This window comes from Nothoprocta perdicaria, unplaced genomic scaffold, assembly GCF_003342845.1.
Source record: "Nothoprocta perdicaria isolate Ctin4 unplaced genomic scaffold, notPer1 scaffold_275, whole genome shotgun sequence".
NCBI lineage: Eukaryota > Metazoa > Chordata > Aves > Tinamiformes > Tinamidae > Nothoprocta > Nothoprocta perdicaria.
Genome location: NW_020455505.1, coordinates 863,824 through 873,292, shown reverse-complemented (window position 1 = coordinate 873,292; position 9,469 = coordinate 863,824). Strand labels below are relative to the sequence as shown.

At 48.3% G+C, this 9,469-nt stretch overlaps 1 protein-coding gene and 1 long non-coding RNA gene across 3 annotated transcripts in view; one reads left to right on the top strand and one right to left on the bottom strand.

Annotated features, from left to right (window-relative positions):
* Positions 1–9,469, bottom strand: part of LOC112948722 — a 50,030-nt gene that overhangs the window by 19,306 nt on the left and 21,255 nt on the right. The gene's annotated exons all lie outside the window — the stretch shown is intronic.
* The window catches only part of DRD2 (dopamine receptor D2), a 32,275-nt gene that overhangs the window by 11,578 nt on the left and 11,228 nt on the right, over positions 1–9,469 (top strand). The window lies entirely within an intron of this gene.

The window sequence follows — 9,469 nt, the reverse complement described above, 5'->3', positions numbered from 1 at the left end:
AAAGAAAGAAAGAAAGAAAGAAAGAAAGAAAGAAAGAAAGAAAGAAAGAAAGAAAGAAAGAAAGAAAGAAAGAAAGAAAGAAAGAAAGAAAGAAAGGCAAACAGACTTCTGTACAATCCAGGACAGTAGGTCTAGAACATGGCAGTAGTCAATGAGAGCCGTCTACCATTTGTGAAGAAAAAGTAGTGATTCACCACTCTCTTCTATCCCAAGACTCCTACAGAAGTCTTGGAAACTTGCTCTGAGGGCAAAAGGGTTGTGAAGCCCATCCCACCACCCACTCCTATGGGAAGAAAACTCTCCCTGTGTATCGGGAAAAGGAGCCTGAGCTGCCCTGGCTCTCCTCACACTCTGCTCTAGGCTCTTCCTCTGTTTCTGTTAGGGAAGCGGTGACTCATGTTACGGAACCAGTGCTGAGAGCTCTCAACAATGCCATTATTGGTAAGTAAAATGCTGTGAAAGGAAAATATGGTGGCATCAGCAAGAAGAATGGTTGAAGTCAGTAGCTCTAGGACCTAAGCAGCAGCACCATATTTATGTATAAAGCTCATGCTACTAGCACTTCTGAGCCCTTACAGCAGGAAGCACTTAGATGAGGTGCCTTGCAGCACACTCCTGGGAGACACATGCTTTCTTCCTAGTAGCGAGATCCACTTAGACAGCACACAAGACCAGGTGAGATAGATACAGCCATATTTCTGCATCAGAAATACGCAATAACTGTGGTCAAAATGCCTTTATTTTGAACAAGGCACCTGAAGAATGGGGAGCCACTTAGGACAGCAGGAGAGGAGAAAACTCTTCGAGAGGCTCTTGCAGGGAGCTCATGGGAAGAGCTGTTGCACTGGATGGACATGGAGGTTGCACAGTGCTGAAGAATTAGGAATCGTGTCCGAGAAAAAAGCAAAACAAAAAGCAACACAGAACTCTCAGGATCTATGTCTCTAAATGATTTCTAAAAGAATACTTGTAATTACGGTGGAACTAGATGCAGCTAAGCGTCCTCTTTCTGTAATCTCCTTAAAAGAGAGAAAGCCACTGTCCAAGAAAATGCAAGAACTGTAAAAAAAGGTCAGTATGGGCCACACCGCCTTTTGTGGTGCTAAAGCCACTGCTCAGAACGTCTTAAGATGTATCTGACACCAGGACCTCCTCCATCTTCACAGTCAAATCCATACTTCCTTCTACAAATCCATCCTACTTCCTTCCCCTCTTTCCTCTCAGTCTCTGCAGACTTTAGCCGTTGCACAGAACCCTATGGAAACAGCTTCTCCTTCCCTGCTAGCTCTTAAACACCTCCTCTCCTCTCCTCTCCTCTCCTCTCCAGTGAGCCATGCCCAGGAGTGCACAGCGCAAGCTCTCAGCTTTGGGCTCACCTGCAAGAAACACTGAAAGTACTCCCAAAGTTGCCTCCTTTGCATGGTGCTTCTTAACAGGAAGCCAAACATCCCCCCCTCTTCCCCCCAAAAACCCCACTCTCCCCATGTCTTCATCTTCCATTCCCTCCTTACCCATAAAGGATATGACATTTCCCTCAAATGCAATGCTTCGGTAGCAGTCTCAGTGGAGGCTGCTAAGCAGCACCAAGAGGCATATTTGAGACAGGAAGGATGTCAGTTTGACAGCTTTCCTGTGGCCCACTGTTTCTGAAATTTCTGAGGAAAATGACAACGTTCAGGGAGGCACTGTACTGTGCAAGTACCGCTTAGACATTGATTTCTGCCAAACTGAAGCGCCTTTAGAGGAAATCTGTCTCTAAACACCTATCCCAGGTAGCCCTAGGCTGGACCTTCAGCAACCTGTTGGGTATCTCTGAGTAGAGCAGCCAGGGGAAAAGAGGCAATCTGGCGAGCCTGGCGTGGGAGAAATACCTTGGGAAAAGGAAGCAGGCTGGCTTTAGCCGTCCGGTCCACGGGGAATGATCTGACAGCAGGGGTGCTAGGCAAGCAGCGCGGCAGCATCTGGAGCCTGTGGGGAAGGCAGAAGCCCCAGGGCAGGCAGAGGGAGCAGCCGCAGCTCCCAGGAGCACAGCCTGCCAGCTGCGCGCGCTGCGCGAGCTCCCTGCCGCCTGCGGGAAAGCGCAGCGCGGCCAGCGGTCCCTCCTCAGGCACGGGGCAGAGAGCACTGCATCTGCTCAGGTGCCTTGGGCTTCGCTGCAGCTCAGGCTGCTGCTTCCCTTGGCGTCAGCCTGGTCCATGCCAGGTGCCTCTCCTGGCTTGCCAGCCGGCTCCAGGCTGAACTCCAGACACCACTGCAAATACGTTATGTCTGGGGCTAAACCTTAGGGAATTTGGTGTGATCTTATGAAGGCTCAGAGGCTGACTGCATGTTTTGGCAGCCAGGCCCACGTTAGCCTGTCCCAAAAGTCACAAATCTTTACAAATAGAAACTGGATGCTGCAAAGGCATAAGTCATGGTGTCTGCTAGACACTGATGCTAGCTCAGAATCTGCCCAAAGGCACTTACAGGCAGAGTAAAACCGGAACGTGTGTTGCACCTTTACCATCGTCTAAGAGGGAGAAACGGACATTGGCACTGACTCAGGGCACTTCTGACAAACAGCAGAACTAAGAAGAGCACAAGATGGACTCAGGCTGCGACTCAAACACGAGTGAGCTCTAGCTGTGAGTTTCTGCTAGTACCCTTTGCTCCTTTCTTCCCAAGGAGATATCCGGTGCATCTATCTCTATCTAGCCGAGCAAACTGCTTCTCAACTTCATATATGTTTCCTGCTTCGGACCTTGCCAGAAAGACAAACTATTTTGCTCTTGCCAGTTGTAAACACTACACATTGGCCAGGGAAATGTTGTGCTTGTTTGCCATAAATGTAATTAGATGATCAATCTTGCACAGCTGAGAAGAAACACTGGCATTGCAAACATTAGCATTTGTTCCCTTGCCTTTTCTGAAAAGAATGAGGAGAAAAGGGCCGGTGCTGCACGCACAGCTTCTCTCCCATTTCCCCTCTTTCCTGCCATTTCCTGCATAGAGTAGCAGCCAAATAGCAGAGCCGCTGCAAGGTGTCTGGAAAGCACGTAGGCTTGCTGAGAGAGACTGCTTTCCTCTGGGCAGCAAACAGCTTCCCTGCGAGGCCGTATCTGAGCCTGGAGCAGGGCCATTCAGCGAAGCAAATGGGATGGGGATCGGAACTGGTCGGGAAGTACTTCTGATCCTCTGGAAAGGGCAAGCTGCGCGATGCTCTCCATCACACAGGCCATGCTGCTGCACCATCTGGCACCAAACAAGGCTGCAACCTTGCTGCTCCCTCCTGCCCTTGACCTCTCAGCAAATCCACATCTGGATTAGCATAACTATACTAAAATCCTGTGTGGGCTGCATGGGCAAATGAAAGTCGCTTCACTGCAGATAATTCACACAGAAATGGGTTGCATTTCAGGACTCTACCCACATTCTGCATCCAAAGCCTCAACAAAGAGATTCACTTACTCCTTGGGCTCTGCATTGCCAAGGGTTTCAGCATGCAGGGTTGCAGAAGTCATCAAGGCCACAAGGAGAGCAAACACCAGCGTGGTACATCGATAAGCTCCGTGCCAGCAGCGTCTCGGAGACCGCAGCAATACGGCACAGCTCAGAAGGCCCAGACCCTGGTGGGCAGGATCTCTCTCCAGCTATTGCAACGTAAACAGACACGGAAAGCTTCAGCACAGAGAATACAAGCATCTTCCTCTGTAAACTGCTGCTGCTGATGCATAACATGACAGTCAGTAAACGCTTTCTGACCCTCTACGGAAGAAGTCAAGCAGGCAGCATAGCAAGATGTAAAATTAGGGTTTGCACCATCTTTTAGGCCGATAGCCTTACAGGTCACTGCGTGGGCAGTTCCGAAGTCTGCTGTTCTCTAAAGGCTTCCTGAAAGACTGGCACGTCCCAAGTCTTTCTGCTCTGTCCCTGTACTTTTTCAATGGTAATTCCTTACATCAGAGCAAACCATCTGGAAGACAAGTCAGAACATCAAAAGGAAAAAAACTAGAAAGCTCCCCCGGAACTGCCAGGACAGCATTTTAACTGTAAGGTACTGCCAGAACCCTTCAGTCTGGCCTGCTGGCCACTGAGGAGTTGCAGGACACTAATAGGGACAGAATAAATGGTGGGTTACTGCCATTCGTGCCATCTTTCCTCTGTATTTATCATGCCTTCCCACTGTCTCCATAAGAAAATGCAGGGCCCCGGACAAAGGTGCTAAAAAGAGTTCTCTTTTCAGGTCAGCTTCTTTAAGTGCTTCTTCACTCTCTGCTGAAAAACTGTCAGCAGTGAAATACAAAGTGCTCTTACACTAATGCTGACAGGCTCCCAAGACGCTCTGATGGCCACCATTATGCTTCCAAATCATGTCAGTTTGGTGTCTGCAGAAATTACGATTATTTTTAGAACTGAAACAGAAACTTTCAAGTGTTGGAAATTATCAAAGCTGCGCATGCAGCTGCAGCTTCTGACCTTGTGGGCAAGTGTGAAATACAGTGTTTATGTCCACGATCACAAATTACCCTGTGTTTTAGTTTCCTCTTTCCATTCAAAATATTTGGGCATTTTTCTCGTTTCACTTGTCTACTAATTAAAACTTGTTTTGCTTGGACACATTACAACGCTTAACATTTAAAATGCCCAGACATCTTCTTTCGCCCAGTGAGCTGAGCGAGCAGGCGCGGGCTGGGAAGCGAGTCGTGCTCCTGCCAAACTGGCAACGTCTTGCAAGGGAGCAACCCTACCACAAACACCAGCTCCTCTTTGCGCTGGCATTTATACGGCACTGTTTCTATTTACAAGATCGAGGAGGAGAAAATAATTGGCGTTCTGAGCTCATCTCCCTTTCTAACCATATAAAAACCTTCGAGCAGAATTGCTCATAGCCCCCCATGCTTGTGAATCAGGACGGAGTGGCAGGGATGTACACGCCACACTCTTCTGACAGCATAAACCTTCCACTTTACCGGGCAAACAGCAAAGGAAGGAGGCTTACGTTGTGAATCTCTCTTCTAATGCTTCTCCCTTCCTGCTCGTGAGCTAATGGCAGAGCTTCATGAATCTCTTCCGAAATTAACATAAAGGTCGAGCATGATGGTGGCTGATGCAACAGCTCTGTGGTGCAGATGGGCTCGCCACCTCAAACTGCGCTCATTTTCTCCCCATTTTTCCTGTCAAGTTAGAAAATGAAACAGACCAAAGTCGTCAGAGCAGCTCCACAGGGGAGGTGGGGTTGGGTTGTTTCTGGTGGCTCCTTTTCCATAAAAGCAACAGTTATAAGAGAGAGGCACAATCTAATCTAGTCTTGCTACACTGTTGCCATTTTTAAGTGCTTTTGCTCATTTATGAACCATATGGTGCAGCTGTGGCCTAGGAGGTCTGTGCCAGAGCAGAGGAGACAGGAAGAAGGGGGTAGAGCACACTCTCTCTTTCCCTGTCACAGGTCACAGGGGCTCCTGTTGCTCAGAGGAGACAAAATGAGTTGACTGGGGCGGAAGGTGTCACAAAGAGCAGTCACAAAGTCACAGTAATTTCTTCCAAAACCCTTACTGAGCACACATTGGGGCCAAAGCTCCCCATTCTCTCTCTCTTCCCCAGCCCACCCTGCAATCTGAGCTGAGCCTGACTTGGAATTGAACACAGCATTTCAAATACACAGTCTGGAATTGAAGAACTGCACTCTCAGATCAACAAGACTCAGGACAGGACCAAGGCACGCATCCTGCATACAGCAAATCGTTCCTTTCCTTTTATACTTTTAAAGGATACCTTTTTTTTTGTTCCTCCTCTTTTCATCCTGTATTTTATGCATCTTTCTGCCTTCTTTAGATAGTTCTGCATTATCAAAGGGCAGCAGGAGAAAAGAAAAAATTGCTGCTGCATTTAGCATTGATTTTCCCCCTTCCTTCTGAGTCACATAAGCTAACATTTAATTAATTTGTGACACTTTGACAGTTTTTAAGAAGACATTTGTAGAGCTATCAAGTGCTGCTGATAGCACTGTCAGACAGACACTTTTTGAATTATCAGCTATTAAAGACCCATGTGCAACAAATTTCCAAGGTTTATTATACAAATTGTTCTTTGAATGAGAAAAGCACACAAAAGCTCAGTGAAACACAAAGAAACCATTGTTCCCAAGGGAATTTGATATTTGCAAATGTTTTGCTATTTTGATCATTTACAGGGTTTAATAAATCTAATTTGCTTTGTCTTGTGTGAAGAAAATTAAATGGACTGCTCAGAGTGTTCTGAGAACATGGTCAGATTTCCAAATCGTGGTTGGTTTTCGGGCAGACGCAGCTTAACGAAAGTAGTTGCTCTAGGAAGTGCTCAGCAGTGAAGCACAGTCCCTTTAAAATTAGTCAAAGTGGAAAGTTCAAAATGAAAGCAGCTGACATCTCCACTTGCTTTTGAACAATTCCTACCTTTACCTCTTGATTGTTCTTGCCGAAATTCTGGTTTTTCTTGGTGTAGTGACCCTTTAAAGCATCGATACAGGCACGGCTATTTTGCTTTTAAAAGCACCCACAAATGCAGCAAGGGGTGCCAGGGATCAATACGGATTAAGGCACTTCCAGGGAGGCTTTGCAGCCCCAGGTGTCAGCTCAGCCACAGCAAATCTCTCTCTCTGCTGGCCTCAATACACTAATTTGCCAAAGCTGCTGTTTCAGCAAGGGGGACAGGGCTGTAGTTCACCCTGGTCAACGGCACAGCTACGATTTGATGTTAGCATTTTTGTCTGACCCTGCTGCAAGCCAGAGCTATGCTAGAGCCACCAGCCTGATCCACTTGCTCTTCCGTGGAGCATCCGGCATTAGCTGCTCTGGGAAGCTACGAGCTCCGAAGTGGAACTCAGCTTGGCGCTCCTCGTGGCTGCCAAGCGGGGGGCTCAGGTGCGTCCCGTCGGCTCTGAGCATGGCCCTTCTTGTCAGCATCGTCAGCTCAATCGGTGCAGAAGACAGAGGCAATTTGCAGACTGAGGCAATACTCATGTTTTTAGCCCACACTTCTCCAGCGAGCGCACATCATGTGGAAACTCCCTCTTTTTCTAAGGCATCTGCAAAACCACATGGAGCACTATCAACACCCCACTTCCTAGGTAGAGCGCAGAACTTCTCCATCATTTCCCCTAAGGGACCAGCCCAAAGGACGACGCTTACCCCTCGGTAGGAAATAACAGCTTCCATTTTTATCCCATTAAGAGGCTGCTTGCACTCATCCATGCTCGGTGCAGGCGGAGCAGTGGGAATGCTGCATTAGCAGCACAGCTGTTTGCAGCTGCTTAATTATTGGGCAACAAATGGCAACTGCCACTTAACTATCCCATTGCAATGGCCACCACAATTTTTCCGGCTTCCAGGCTTCTTTTCCTATATTTAATGACTCCTCAGCACCTCTGCTGTCACTAGAAGCACAAAAGAAGCCCTCACTTCAGAGAAGCCACCCGACCGACCAAATATTTGTGGTGGTGGGAGTGGAAACTGCTGTGTGTAAAGAGGAACAGAGCTCAGCAGAAAGAGACCAGCTGATTTCTGTGTCAGTGCTTGGGTCCTCACTTATTCTGCTCAGGATGTACTCCTCTGCCAGCTGCAGATAGACTCTCCTTTCTGTACTGCTTCCCTCGGACTTGACTTCTCTTCTCCCAGTGCCCCCCTCCCTAATTCCAGTTTGTGAGTGTTTGGGACAGGGTTCTCTTCCACCTGCGTCCTGCACCTGGCAAACAATGGCCCTCATTGCTCTGCAAGGCCTCTGGGCACTGCAGCAATAGGATACCACATGAGGCTAGAATTAAGGCCAAAGTATGTCGGGCATTTTCATGCTCCCGGTGCCTACATTGCAAAATGCAGCAAAGAGGAAATCTAAACAGAAGCAAGAAAACCAAAAGGAGAGTTGCCAGAGATCTCCAGACAATAAAAGCACCAGGTTCCTAGAAAGCCTGCCATAGGAATTATGCAGAGAGTCAAAACGCTTTCAAACATTTTTTTTCCTTTCAAGTAACCTCAACAACAAAAACAACAAAAACGTGTCAATGTAGCAATCACGAGGGAATTAGCATAAGCGCAAATCTCTCTCTTGGAGAGAGTTTTACTGCTACGCCAGGCACAATGACCAAATGCACTGCAGCCTCCTTGGCAAAGCAGAGCTTCTGCTTCTCCTGCGATGGCACCAGGCAAAGGCTCTGCCAAGGCCACCTCGCGCCAGGCCTCATGATGTAACTTCACCTTTAGCCAGCTTCTGGCGATGCGGGAACTTGTGTGGTTGGATGCCAGTCGAGCAGGGGAACCTGGACTCCTGGTGCCACTGAGCTGCACCACCTGCTGGCATAAAATCAGCATAACCCCAAGGCCACGCGCGGAGCTCTGCCGCCTCCTCAAGTCTGGCCAAAGAGGTATCTCTCTGTTCTACCGTGCTGCGTTGCCAGAGCAAAATTCACAGCTTTCTTTTCACAAACCAGCCCCTGCCCTTTAGCTTTTTCATATTTATTCCTTGGCAAAGAGTGGCTTCTGTTTGTTTGTTTTGTTTTGTTTTGCTGTCTGCATTTGAAGCTAGTAGCTTGCAAGCCTCTCTCTCTATCTAGGCAGCATGGTTTTTTATATTTCCATTTCATTTCCATATTGAGCTCATTTCAGTCTACTCCCTCTCTGACCTCAAGAAATGGATGTAAATCATGGACCTGATCCATAGCCCACGGAAGGCTTCTCAGGTGCAGGCCTCTTGCTATCAGCTGGACAGCCGAGCAGTGTATATAACGTGCAGCGCATAAACGTGGCCCTGGGTGACAAGAAACCATTCTGTGAGTGGAGCTGTCCTTTAGCAGTGCCAAAAGGTACCACAGTGCCAGCACAGAAGGGGATTCTGAGCAGACTGGCTATGCTTCTGCTTGTGCCTGCTGCCTGAAAAATCATGGTGCACATACTACATGTAGGGCTCATCTTGCATGGCCTGAGCCCAGGCAGGAAGGCTGGGCACAGGCTTCTTGCGAAGCCACCAAAGATTCGCGCTTGCAGCTCTCTCTGGTGTGTCTGGGTATCACAGCAAACGGGGGCCCTTAAACAGGGTTTAGGGTACTCTGACAACAAACACGACTTGTTTATGTATTGCCTTAATGACCGTGCATGGCATGCAGCGATCTGCCAGGCTGATGAGCAGAAATGGTGCCTTGCTGTGATGCCCCTGACTTCAGATGAGACCTGCCTTCCCAGGGCCAGGAGCTGAAGAAGCCGGGCTCCAGGATGGCACCCGGTCGTGCCCTCGCCGTTTCACCCTTTGCACTGCAGCCTCACTTGGGGAACTGCAGAACGCAGGCACGGTCCGAGGCTGACCTGCATAACCTACACTTCTACTGTCAAGTCCCATTAGCCTCACGACTCAGCTCATGGTTGTTTCGTTTATTTATTTCCCTGCTGGAGGAAAGAGAGCAAAGAAAAACAAAAAAAGAACCCGGCCTAAAGCCCCAAGCAACATATGAAAAATAAACACAGCA